Raw genomic sequence first — 11941 nt, 5'->3', positions numbered from 1 at the left:
AAACAAAAAAACAAATAACAAACAAACAAAAAACCAGGATAGCCAAACTATTCTCAACAATAAAAGAACCTCTGGTGGAATCACCATCCAGGACCTTAAGCTGTACTACAGAGCAATTGTGATTAAAAACCTGCATGATATTGGTACAGTGACAGACAGGTAGATCAATGGAATAGAATTGAAGACCCAGAAATGAACCCACACACCTATGGCCACTTGATCTTTGACAAAGGAGCTAAAACCATCCAGTGGAAAACTGACAGCAGTTTCAACAAATGGTGCTGGCTCAACTGGCAGTTAGCATGTAGAAGAATGCAAATCAATCTATTCCTATCTCCTTGTACAAAGTTCAAGTCCAAGTGGATCAAGGATCTTCACATAAAACCAGATACACTGAAACTAATAGAAAACAAAATGGGGAAGAGCCTTGAGCACATTGGCACAGGGGAAAATTTCCTGAACAGAACACCAATAGCTTATGCTCTAAGATCAAGAATTGACAAATGTGACCTCATAAAGTTGAAAACTTCAGTAAGGGAAAAGACACTGTCAATAAAACAAAACGGCAACCAACAAATTGGGAAAAGATCTTTACCAATCCTGTATCTGAGAGAGGGCTATTATCCAATATATACAAAGAACTCAAGAACTTAGACTCCAGAGAACCAAATAACCCTATTAAAAATGGGGTACAGAGCTAAACAAAGAATTCTCAACTGATGAATACCAAATGGCTGAGAAGCACCTAAAGAAATGGTCAACATCCTTAGTCATCAGGGAAATGCAAATCAAAACAAGCCTGAGATTCCACCTCACACCAGTCAGAATGGCTAGGATAAAATAGTAAGGTGACAGCAGATGCTGGCAAGATTATGGAGAAAGAAGAACACTCCTTCATTGCTAGTGGTACTGCAAGCTGGTACAACCACTCTGGAAATCAGTTTGGCAGTTCCTCTGGAAATTGGACATAGTACTACCAGAGGACCCAGCTATATCACTCCTGGGCATACACCCAGAAGATGCTCCAACATATAATAAGGACACATGCTCCACTATGTTCATAGCAGCCTCATTTATAATAGCCAGAAACTGGAAAGAACCCAGATGTCCCTCAACTAGGAATGGATACAGAAAATGTGGTATATCTACACAATGGAGTACTACTCAGCTATTAAAAACAATGACGTTATGAAATTCTTGGGGAAATGGATGGATCTGGAGAATATCATCCTGAATGAGGAAACCCAATCAAAAAAGAACATACATGGTATGCATTCTCTGATAAGTGGATTGTAGCCCAGAAGACAGAATATACAAAGTATAATCCACAAACCACAAGAAACTCAAGAAGGAAGACCAAAGCATAGATACTTTGTCCCTTTTTAAAAGGGGGAACAAAATACCCATGGAAGGAGTTGTAGAGACTAACTATTGAGTAGATACTGAAGGAAGGACAATCCAGAGACTACTCCACCTTGGAATCCTTCCCATATTCAATCATCAAATCCAGACATTATTGTGGATGCCAGCAAGTGTTAGTTGACAGAAGCCTGATAAAGCTATCTCCTGAGAGGCTCTGACAGTAGTCCACTAATACAGAAGTAGAGGCTCACAGCCATCCATTGGACTGAGTACAGGGTCCCCAATGAAGGAGCTAGAGAAAGAACCCAAGGAGCTGAAGTGCTTGCAGCCCCATAGGATGAACAACAATATGAACTACCTAGTATCCTTAGAGCTCCCAGGGACTAAACTATCAACCAAAGAGTACACACATTGGGACTAATGGCTCCAGCAGCATATGTATAGCAGAGGATGGCCAAGTAGGTCATCAATGGGAGGAGAGGCCCTTGGCCTTGTGAAGGTTCTATGTCCCAGTGTAGGGGAATGCCAGGACCAGGAAGCAAGAGAGTGTAGGGTAGTGAGCAGGAGGAGGGGGGAGGTAACAGGGGTTTGTTTTTGTTTTTGTTTTTATTTTATTTTTATTGGTTTTTTTTTTTAGAGGAACCTGGGAAAGGACATATTGTATGGCATGTAAACAAAGAAATCATCTAATTAAAGAAAGAAAAAAGAAAAAAAAAAGAAAGAGTAATTCCCAACTTCATATGGAATCACAAAAAGTCCAGAATAGCAAATACAATTCTTTATATTAAAAGAACTGGAAGAATCACCTCCCTGATCTCAAACTGTACTACAGCGAAATAGTGATAACAACTGGATTGATATTTGAACTGAGACTGACAGGTAGATCAAATGTCATTCTCCAGATTCTCCAGGCCCCTCCCCCTTTTGAGATGTCATTTCTCTCTGGCCTGGAAGTATCTGAGAGCACTCATCTACTGGCCAACAAGTTCCAGTTTTTTGCTTTCCAGGTAGCTCTGGGATTATATTCACCCACCCCTATGGCTGGAGGTTTTTTGCTTGTTTGTTTAACATGGCTTCTGAGAATGGAACTCATGTCATTTTGCTCACAAGTAAATACTTTACTGACAGCCTCATTGTTCCACTCTTAATGAAAGATCTTGGTACTCTACTCAAGTGAACTTCTACTAATTCTCACAAATGTATTAGATGTTGTTCTTTAGAGGAACAGAACTTATCATGTATATGAGAGAGCTTTGTAGCAAGACAGTTTGCGATTTTCATTCATGAGTGGAAGTGCCTGATTGGCATAGATTATAAGAGGGATAGAGTGAAGGAGTCAACATTTCTTTCTGCATATTTTGCTCATGTGTGCTTGTACATACATCTACATGTATGTATATCTATATCTGCATCTACATATACATTTATATCTATCTATTTATATGGTATGTGTACATGTATGTATGTACATATGTTTGTATGTATGTAAACATGTATATGCTCTATTAGACTGCAATAGGGACTATGTAATCCACTACTGGCCATTGACACACCGGACAAGCAGTGAATCCCTTGCTGTTCAATTCCCTGAGCTGATGCCTCTTCAATCAGTGCAATACTAAATAGTAACCATGGCAAGGAATAGATCACACTAAAATGATTGTGGTCATCTGGGACTCTGGCCTGTTCCACCATTGCTTTCCCTATATCTGGAAAGCAGACTTTCCATGAGAAAGCCTAGAAGATGCCATTGGGTAAATTCTCAGTTTCCTGGAATCTTCTTCAAGGACTGATAAGATAGGTAAGACAGTTTATAGTTCCTGAGTCCTGCTGGCAGGTTTGAAGTGTACAGAAGTAAAGTCAGTTAAAACCTCTGTTTAGGACATGTACTAATACATTTCATATCATTATGATGAAGCATGAGACTCAGTGATATCATATAGAAGAGATTTACTTAATCCACAGCTCTCGTGCCTCAAAGACATGCTGTTCTCATTTGTTTAACTCCAGTTAATATAATGGCAGATAACATCATGGCAGGAAAGGACACCACAAAAGGTAAGAGTTCACAACACAGTTATGAAACTGACAAGCAGTGCAGGGTCAGTCTTTAATGACCTACAGGTCACCTGTAAGAACAGACTATATAAAGTTGCATTGCTGCTGCCCCCATACCACCAAGCTGAGACTCAAGCTTCCAATGTAAGTGGAGGGTTGTAGGCAGGTTAAAGTACAAAAATGCCTTAAAGTGAGGAATGTAGATGCTTCTTCATTCCTACTTAGAAGAGGGAACAAAATAATCACAGGCGGTAGACAGAGGGAGGTACTTGGGAGGGAGGGAGGAAGGAGAGGGGAAACTGGGGGGGGCGTGGATCAGGTGTGAGAGGAAATGGGGGAGAAGTACAGAGGGTCAGGAAATTGAACAGAGGTATGTAATAGTAGGTGATGGATAACTGGGGGTAGCCACAAGAAAGTCGCAAATGCCAGGAAAACAAGAGGCTCCTAGGACCCAACAGGGATGACTGTAGCTGAAATACCCAACAAAGGGAGAGAGAACCTGTAGAGACCATATCCAGAGGTGAGGCAAGGCTGCCGATTAAGGGATGGGGCCACCCACCCATCTCAAAAATATAACACAAAATTGTTCCTGTCTAAAGGAAATGTAGTGACAAAGAGTGGAGGAAAGTCCATCCAATGACCAGCTCAACTTGTGACACATCCCAAGGGTAGGCACCAAACCCTGACACTATTGGTGATTCCAAGAAACACTTGCTGGCAGGAGCTTAGTATGGCTGTCCCCTGAGAGGCTCTGCCAGAGCCTGATCAATACAGACGTGGATGCATGTAGCTAACCCTTGGACTGAGCACGGGGACTCCAATGGAGGAGTTAGGGTAAGGACTGAAGGAGCTGAAGTTGTTTGCAAGGATATGAGAAGAACAACAATACAAACCAACCCTAACCCCCAGAGCTCCTAAGGACTAAACCACCAATCAAAGAGTACACACTAGAGGGACCCCTAGCTCCAGCTGCATATGTAGCAGAGGATGATCTTATCTGGCATCAATGGGAGGAGAGGCTCTTTATCCTGTGAAGGCTCAATGTCCCAGAGTTGGGGACTTCTAGGGCACTGAAGTGGGAGTGGGAGGGTGGGGGGAGCACTCTCATAAAATCGGGCAGGGGATGGAATAGGGTGTTTGCAGAGGGGAAACTGGGAAGGGGGATAATATTTGAAATGTAAATTAATAAATTTACCAATAATAAATAAATAAATAAATAAATATATGAAATAGTGAGACTCATGGGGTAAAAAGAAGCATGAGCATATATATGCATAGAATATCTCTAAATAAAGCTATACCATAGGAGAAGAGCACACCACCACCAGTGTGCAGGGGTCAGAATGTAAGCCTATCATTGAAACTACCTGCAAACTCTGTCCTTTTTCTGATTTAAAATGTTCAGAATTATGAGAAGGGTCATAATAAAGAGTGAAAGTTCATGGTTGGAAAGGCTTGTAATAACTGTTTTCCTCACATATAAACAGGACATTGAAATAGAAATTTCAATTTGTCAAATATGAACTATTTTGACAAGTCATTTGACCATATCAAGTATCCTTGAATAAGACACAGCAAACTACAACCTACATGAAACAATGTTCTTCATTTTAAGAATGGATGAAAGCAAGATATGAAGAATCTCAGGGAATGAGCATAATTTTATATACAGGACTCACAAATACACCTACCTTCTTTTTTCTACTGTTTCTCTAAAGCTGTACTTCCTACAGGGGTTATTCATCCTCAGCAGGAACTCACAGTCTCCCACAGTGCCCAGTGTGGAGTCAACAGTGTGCCTACATCACTCTCTAAGTAGACTACCCCTGCAAAAAGCGGGGGAGGGGGAGGAAAGCTTTCTCGGCACAGTGGAGATGAGAAATCTTTCCGTTCCTATTCAGATAAGGAAGAATTGTGGCAAGATTGCCTTTTGCACAGTTTAGAGAATACATCGGGACGTTTACCTTATTCTTAATAACATTCCCTTCATTCTTTGCCACAGCACAACCATGAATCCATATACCCTAAAGATGACTCTTAAAACGATTTAAATGGTTTCTGTCCCTTTCAAAAGTATTATTCCTTGTACTGGCTAGTTTTGTGTGTCAACTTGACACAGGCTGGAGTTATCACAGAAGGGAGCTTCAGTTGGGGAAGTGCCTCCATGAGGTCCAGCTGTGGGGCATTTTCTCAATTAGTGATCAAGGGGGTAGGGTCCCTGGTGGGTGGTGCCATCCCTGGGCTGGAGGTCTTGGGCTCTATAAGAGAGCAGGCTGAGCAAGCCAGGAGGAAGCAAGCCAGTAAAGAACATCCCTCCATGGCCTCTGCATCAGCTCCTGCTTCCTGACCTGCTTGAGTTCCAGTCCTGACTTCCTTTGGTGATGAACAGCCATGTGGAAGTAAGCCAAATGAACCCTTTCCTCCCCAACTTGTTTCTTGGTCATGATGTTGTGCAGGAATAGAAACCCTGACTAAGACATTCCTTTACTAACTAAAATTTTCTTGTTAAATAAAATTCTTCATGCCTACTTCTTTTCCCAGCATGAAGTTTTCCTGAGAGTTCTTTTAGAGTCCTTCTAGCACCATGTTGCAAGCTTACCAGTCTTAGATCCTAGCTAAATTTAAATAAAAACAAGTGCATCTTCATTGTGTTTTGATATTTGGAATTATATAAGAGAATTATGATTCTCTATATGTTTACAAAGTGTTTACTGATGTGTGGTGAAGTACACTAAATGAAGAACTGAGAAGTAAACCTTTTTTCCATAGTCTTGTGTATTAACAGTGTGATGTTTAAGAAGTAATCCATCTACATGGATTTACTGTCCTCGTATAGTGGAATAAAGTATCTTATATTCTGTGCATGTTGAAGGAGAATATCAGAATCAAAATTTTGTGAACATATCTGTCAAACAAATAAACACACACAAATTGTTCATAACTTACCTTAGTTTGCAGCATATAATCATTTGGCACAGGCCAATATAAATGGATTCTTTTGCACAGACTTGAAGGCATTGCCTACCTATAATAAACATGAAAAATGTACATATCTTCAAGGAAATTCATATATAACTCATTTCAATAACAGGTGATGTTTTCATTCACTTTTTAGATTTTGGTAATTCCATTTAAAATTCTTCACACATTTCCACAGTAAGGATGAACAAAAGAAAGCGTGTTTGCTGTTATTTTAAGTAGACAATTATTTTAAATATGTTTTCCCTGCAATTTGAACATTCATGAGCAACTAGACTACCAAAATCCAGCTATGCATTATGATAGCTTCTTAGAAGTCATATTACTAGGCAGCATTGTAGTGAATCTTGGTTCTGCTTGGAATATTACATTTGCATGTAGTTTTCTTTTGAAATAGAATATGTGCGCATTACAATTTTTCCCACATTAAAGAACAGAACATTCTGCCTTATTTTCTTTTCCTTCGAATGCCATCTATGAATGGAGGTCTGACTGATTTAAAAAAATAACATCCATGGGAGGCTGCATTAGATGAACTTCTACCAAACAGATCTAAGCTTTAAAGACATTCAAAACTCATTCTGTTACTCTTTCTATCCTGTCATTTTTAGTAGTAAAGAATGCATTTTAGCATATCTATTAAATTTTAAAGTTTTCAGAAGACAGAGCCCGCTTCCACATTGCATCTGTGACTACTTGGTCTCATGAACTTTAAAATGAGTTTAGGAAATGCTTGGCAGGTTTTGTCTATTGTCACTACATGTAGAATAATATAATCTTTTCTCTGACTTTCAAAAACAGCAAAAAAGTTCTTTCCTCATCTATTTATTTTCAAAATTTATTCTTTGGGAATTTCATGTATTCATACAATAAAACATGATAACGTACTTTTTATTACCCATTTCCAACTTTCCAAGGATACTCTAACACATTCCCTCCTAACTCCATGTATTATAACATTTGAAATTAAAAATAACCCATTAAAAATAACCCATTAAGCATTGCAGTGTTTTCTCCATCAGTACCTAAAACAGCATCTTCTGATTTTATGAAAGCTAATTGTCATAGAGGAACTGCTACTTGATATGAGATTGTCCCTGACCAAAGAGACATATGGACATATTAGTGCTGCCTATTAGAGAAGGAAGGCATTCAAAAGATGAGAAACCTATAAATGGCTGTCATCAAGGAAGACTGATTCTCCTGTATCTCCTTTGGTAGGGTTGGGTCCTCATGTACTTCTTACTCATGTTTGATACATACAGGTAATAGCAAGTCCTGTGAGTTACTGAATGCAATATTCATTTCATGTCCAGTGGATAGCCTTTTACAGTACTCATTCTCTTCCTCTGGCATTTTTTATTCTGTTGTTGTTGTTGTTGTATTTCTTTGTTGTTGTTGTTGTTGGTGGTGGTGGTTTTGGTTTTGTTTTTTGTTTTTTTGGTTTTTTGGTTTTTTTTTTTTTTTTTTTTTTTTTTTTTTTTGAGACAGGGTTTCTTTGTACAGCCCTGGGAGTCCTGGCACTCACTCTGTAGACCAGGCTAACCTCGAACTCCAGAAATCCACCTTCCTCTGCCTCCCAATTGCTGGGATTAAAAGCATGTGCTACCATTGCCCAGCTCCTCTGGCTTTTAAAATCTTTCTATCTCCTTCTCATTAATGTTCACTGAGAATTTAAATGAGTACCAGTTACCAGGTGTGGATTTAGATATCCCACATAGGACCAAGCACTCAGTCGCTTGCTCTAGGCACTCTAGCCAATTACATGTCTCTATATTACCTGCTGCCCACTGCCCAGAGATGTTTCTCTGACTGAGGCTGCGAGCAATCCAGCTTTGTGGGTAGAAATATAAAACGAATCATTTTGATAATATGACCATTAAGCAAAAATAACAGTAGCATACAAAATAACAATAACAAAGCCCCTAGGGTCTATAATGTTCCCAGCAATGGTATTTTGACCCATATTATAGTACCAGACACAAATTTCTATCCTTTTGGTCAGGACTCAAAATCAAATCAAAAAGTAGTAAGTCTTACATTAACCAGCATGCTACCGTTGCACTAGTGGGTGTATCTTTCCTGCAGGTTGGTGGTGTAGAATGCAGGATCTAGTGATGTTTAAAGGGCATTGCAGTGTTTTCTCCATCAGTACCTAAAACAGCATCTTCTGATTTTATGAAAGCTAATTGTCATAGAGGAAGCTGCTACTTGATATGAGATTGTTTTCTCTATGTCCTGCAGCAAAGAAATTGGGAATCATGTAGTTAACATCAGTAGTCAAGGATAATGGCAATATCTGATATTGTTTTGGAAATCTCTAGGGTCTCCCTGACCAAAGAGACATATGGACGTATTTCAAGCCTGTCAATTAAATTTTTCATTTAATAACCCATTTCTTCTTAAAGAAGCATTGTCAGTGCATACAGGGCATCTCAATTTAAACTGCCATTGTTGAAATAATACTTTGAAATTAATTTACTAAAAAGGGAGTCTTCATAAGACTTTATAAAGCTTCATATAGCCTCAGTTTTATTTACTGACTTCTCAGTTACTGCCTATTGTGTAACAGCATCATCTGAGATTGAAGTATTCCATCCTGCATGGAAGCTCCTTAAGCAAGAAGGTAAAGAACTCAAAAGAGTTTCAGGAAGTACCTGAAACTGACCCGATTCACTAGCCTACTCCCTCCCAGAGTAAGCAATAAAATAGTCAAGAGTGACTCTCAGAGTAGCCTCACTACAAAAAAAAAGACTGCCTAGAAGAAGCAAAAGTAAGTCTTGCTGTCCAAAAGATATTTGGAATAATAATTGCATCAGTTGGGAAGGATACTCTCCAATATGTTGAGCTGCCTGCAGGCTATGCAATATGCTCCAAATTCCCAGATTTTTTTGAGCTATCACCAGTATTGAGATGGACTTTGTGAAGCAGCTGTCTTTGAGTCATTTCTGGTTCTGTAAGTCATCCCTCATACACATTCCTGTATATAACTCAAATTAAATGCATTTGTTCAACAAGTTGAACTTTGATGTTATCTGGGTCTCTTGTGAGCTCTCTATCTGGGGTGAAGAGGTATGTTTGTAATATCTTCCCAGGATTTTTGTCAAGTAGCACTCTACCTTTATTGCTATAACTTTGTTCCTATTCTTGCTGAAAACATTAATCTTTTCTCTTTCTTCATATAACATATGTTCTCCTATCCTCTCCAGTATATATTTAATTAGGTTACTTTTCTCTTAATTTTGATTGAAGTAGAGTCTCTACTTCAGTCTCTTAAGCCTGAAATTTCTCGACCAACAGAGTGTACAGGCTGTGCCATTTCTAAGCTTCAGCCTTGACATACATACCAATTGCCATATAAATAAGCTATACTGGGATGATGGAGAATGAAAGGCTCCATGTGGCAGAGCTTCATTTTCTTAGCTTAGACTTAGCTAGATAAGCTAGTAGCTAATTAGCTGGTGAAGTGACTGCAAAATAGACAGACAAAGCCAAGATCAGAAGAACCAAGAACCAGATAAAAATTACAGACATACAATTTTGATAATTGCTGTGCATTCTGAGACAATATTTATTGAGCATTATTGAAAGATGCTACAATATATTATTTCTAATGGACCTGATACTATAACTAAAATTTTATTTTAATTAAATAAAGTTGTTCTATCAGAAGATTTGATATTATATTAAGGATTTGAAAACTTTAAGAGAGAAAATACTCTTTTTTAAAAACAAATTATTAGATATTTTCTTTATTTACATTTCAAATGTTATACCATTTCCTCATTTCTCCTCTGAAAACCTCCTATCCCATCCCCCTCCCACCACCCCCCCACTACTCACCAACCCTCACACTCCTGCTTCCCTGTTCTGGTATTCCTTTACACTGGGCAACAAGGCATCCAGGCCCTTGGTTCTGTGAAGTCTTGAGAAAATAGTCTTAAGAATAGCTGTTATTTATTCATTTGAGAGTAGTCAGTATCACAATGTCAACTGAATGGATTGCTATCAGTTCTTGATAATAATATTCTAAAAAGGAAAAATTACATTATGAAAAGTTCACTTTGCTGTCTCCTTCACAACAAACTCCTAAGGGTACTCTCATCATGTATTTCTAATATAATGCTAGTTTTGATTTTAATAAAAAGTTTCACATCTTCTCTGCAATGCATGATATATCTATTTTCTAGAATCGGAAGGTCATGATATTGGTGGGTAACTCATAGCTAACTAAAAAGCATTAAATTATATTCCATATGAGTTTCTTCCCAAACTTTTAAGTGTGGATCTCACTACTAGGCGTTATGAAAGTGACTTGAATTATAATATTTATTGAAAAAGTTAATCCTGTGTTGAATTAACATGCCATATGTTTGTTATTAGATTGGTCCATTTTCATAGGAACTTGGTATTTTCTGTATAAGAAAAGTATCACAGTATCATTGCAATGAAGATTCTAGTGCAGGAGGGAAGGAAGGAAAGAAACATTTGTCCTCAAGTGTGATACTAACGAAGTCAAAGTTCTCCTACTTCTCAATTATTAATATTTCTATTGATAAATTTACTATGTCCTAAATTGTGTGGAACAATATATATAGTAATACTGACAGTTGAATCCAGGACTCATGTAAAAGCTATTCCTGAAAAGAACTAGCTCATAAAGACTCACAAGAAAGAATTGTAAAGAGATCCTGATCTGAGTAGGAGAGTGTGAATTCTCACAATAAAATATGCTCAATTTAGTTGTATCTTGATAAAGCAAAGTCATTGCTATTCTCTATTATGAGGCAACTTGAAAGTCTAATGAAATGTTACAGCATTGTCATAGATTTTAGCCAGTTACTTTACTAACCAAACCTCATCTCAGTACCCAGTTTCCTTTTCTGATAATCTTGTAATTCCTACCTGAATTTTTGATAGATTTATCAAAGGTTCCAATTATTGCCTAGTTTCAAATATGCCAGGATTTTTATATGTAATTTTCTTTTGGGGATGCATGATGAGCCCTCAAATTTTATTTTTCTGCCTTCAGATGCTCTGTTTGTGTTTGTTTGTTTTCCACACATAACACACACTACTGAATAACCAGACTCAACATTCTAATACATCTGCAAGTTGGGCATTTTTATTTTTTAAAATGATCTTCCTTAGTTCTATATTGAAGTCATTATTCACTTAATAAATATTTATTGATATGCAATGAGCTAAATTACAGCTAGGAATATCAGAATAACAATCTATAAGCTTCATTAGGAAGAGCTCTCAAATGTCAGTACATACTGGTTGAGATGATCCATATGTAACATTTGTATACAACTCCTGATATATATTCTAATCCAGTAGTTGAAGTGCAGATGACAATATTTTCTCCATGCTTCTAAGGGGTCCATGTGACACATTTAGCTTCAGAAAGTCTTGACAATGGAACTTTCCATGTGAATAGGAAGAGAATATTCACAAATAAAGTGCATGATAGTGAAAGGCTGGAGAATCTTAGAATTTAAAATGAAGGCATTTAATACAAATGTATGGTGTATAACCT

General features: G+C 37.9%; 2 long non-coding RNA genes across 2 annotated transcripts in view; both read right to left on the bottom strand.

Annotated features, from left to right (window-relative positions):
* LOC116076002 overlaps positions 1-6417 on the bottom strand; it is an 87842-nt gene extending 81425 nt beyond the window's left edge. Inside the window, exon 1 of the long non-coding RNA XR_004112777.1 lies at positions 6367-6417. This is a non-coding gene — a long non-coding RNA (uncharacterized LOC116076002). The remainder of the gene's footprint in view (positions 1-6366) is intronic.
* A 5097-nt stretch (positions 6418-11514) lies between these two features.
* Positions 11515-11941, bottom strand: part of LOC116076001 — a 26317-nt gene continuing 25890 nt past the window's right edge. Inside the window, exon 3 of the long non-coding RNA XR_004112776.1 lies at positions 11515-11826. This is a non-coding gene — a long non-coding RNA (uncharacterized LOC116076001). The remainder of the gene's footprint in view (positions 11827-11941) is intronic.

Source organism: Mastomys coucha, unplaced genomic scaffold (genome assembly GCF_008632895.1).
Source record: "Mastomys coucha isolate ucsf_1 unplaced genomic scaffold, UCSF_Mcou_1 pScaffold4, whole genome shotgun sequence".
Taxonomy (NCBI): Eukaryota; Metazoa; Chordata; class Mammalia; order Rodentia; family Muridae; genus Mastomys; species Mastomys coucha.
This window is presented reverse-complemented; position numbering and strand designations above follow the sequence as displayed.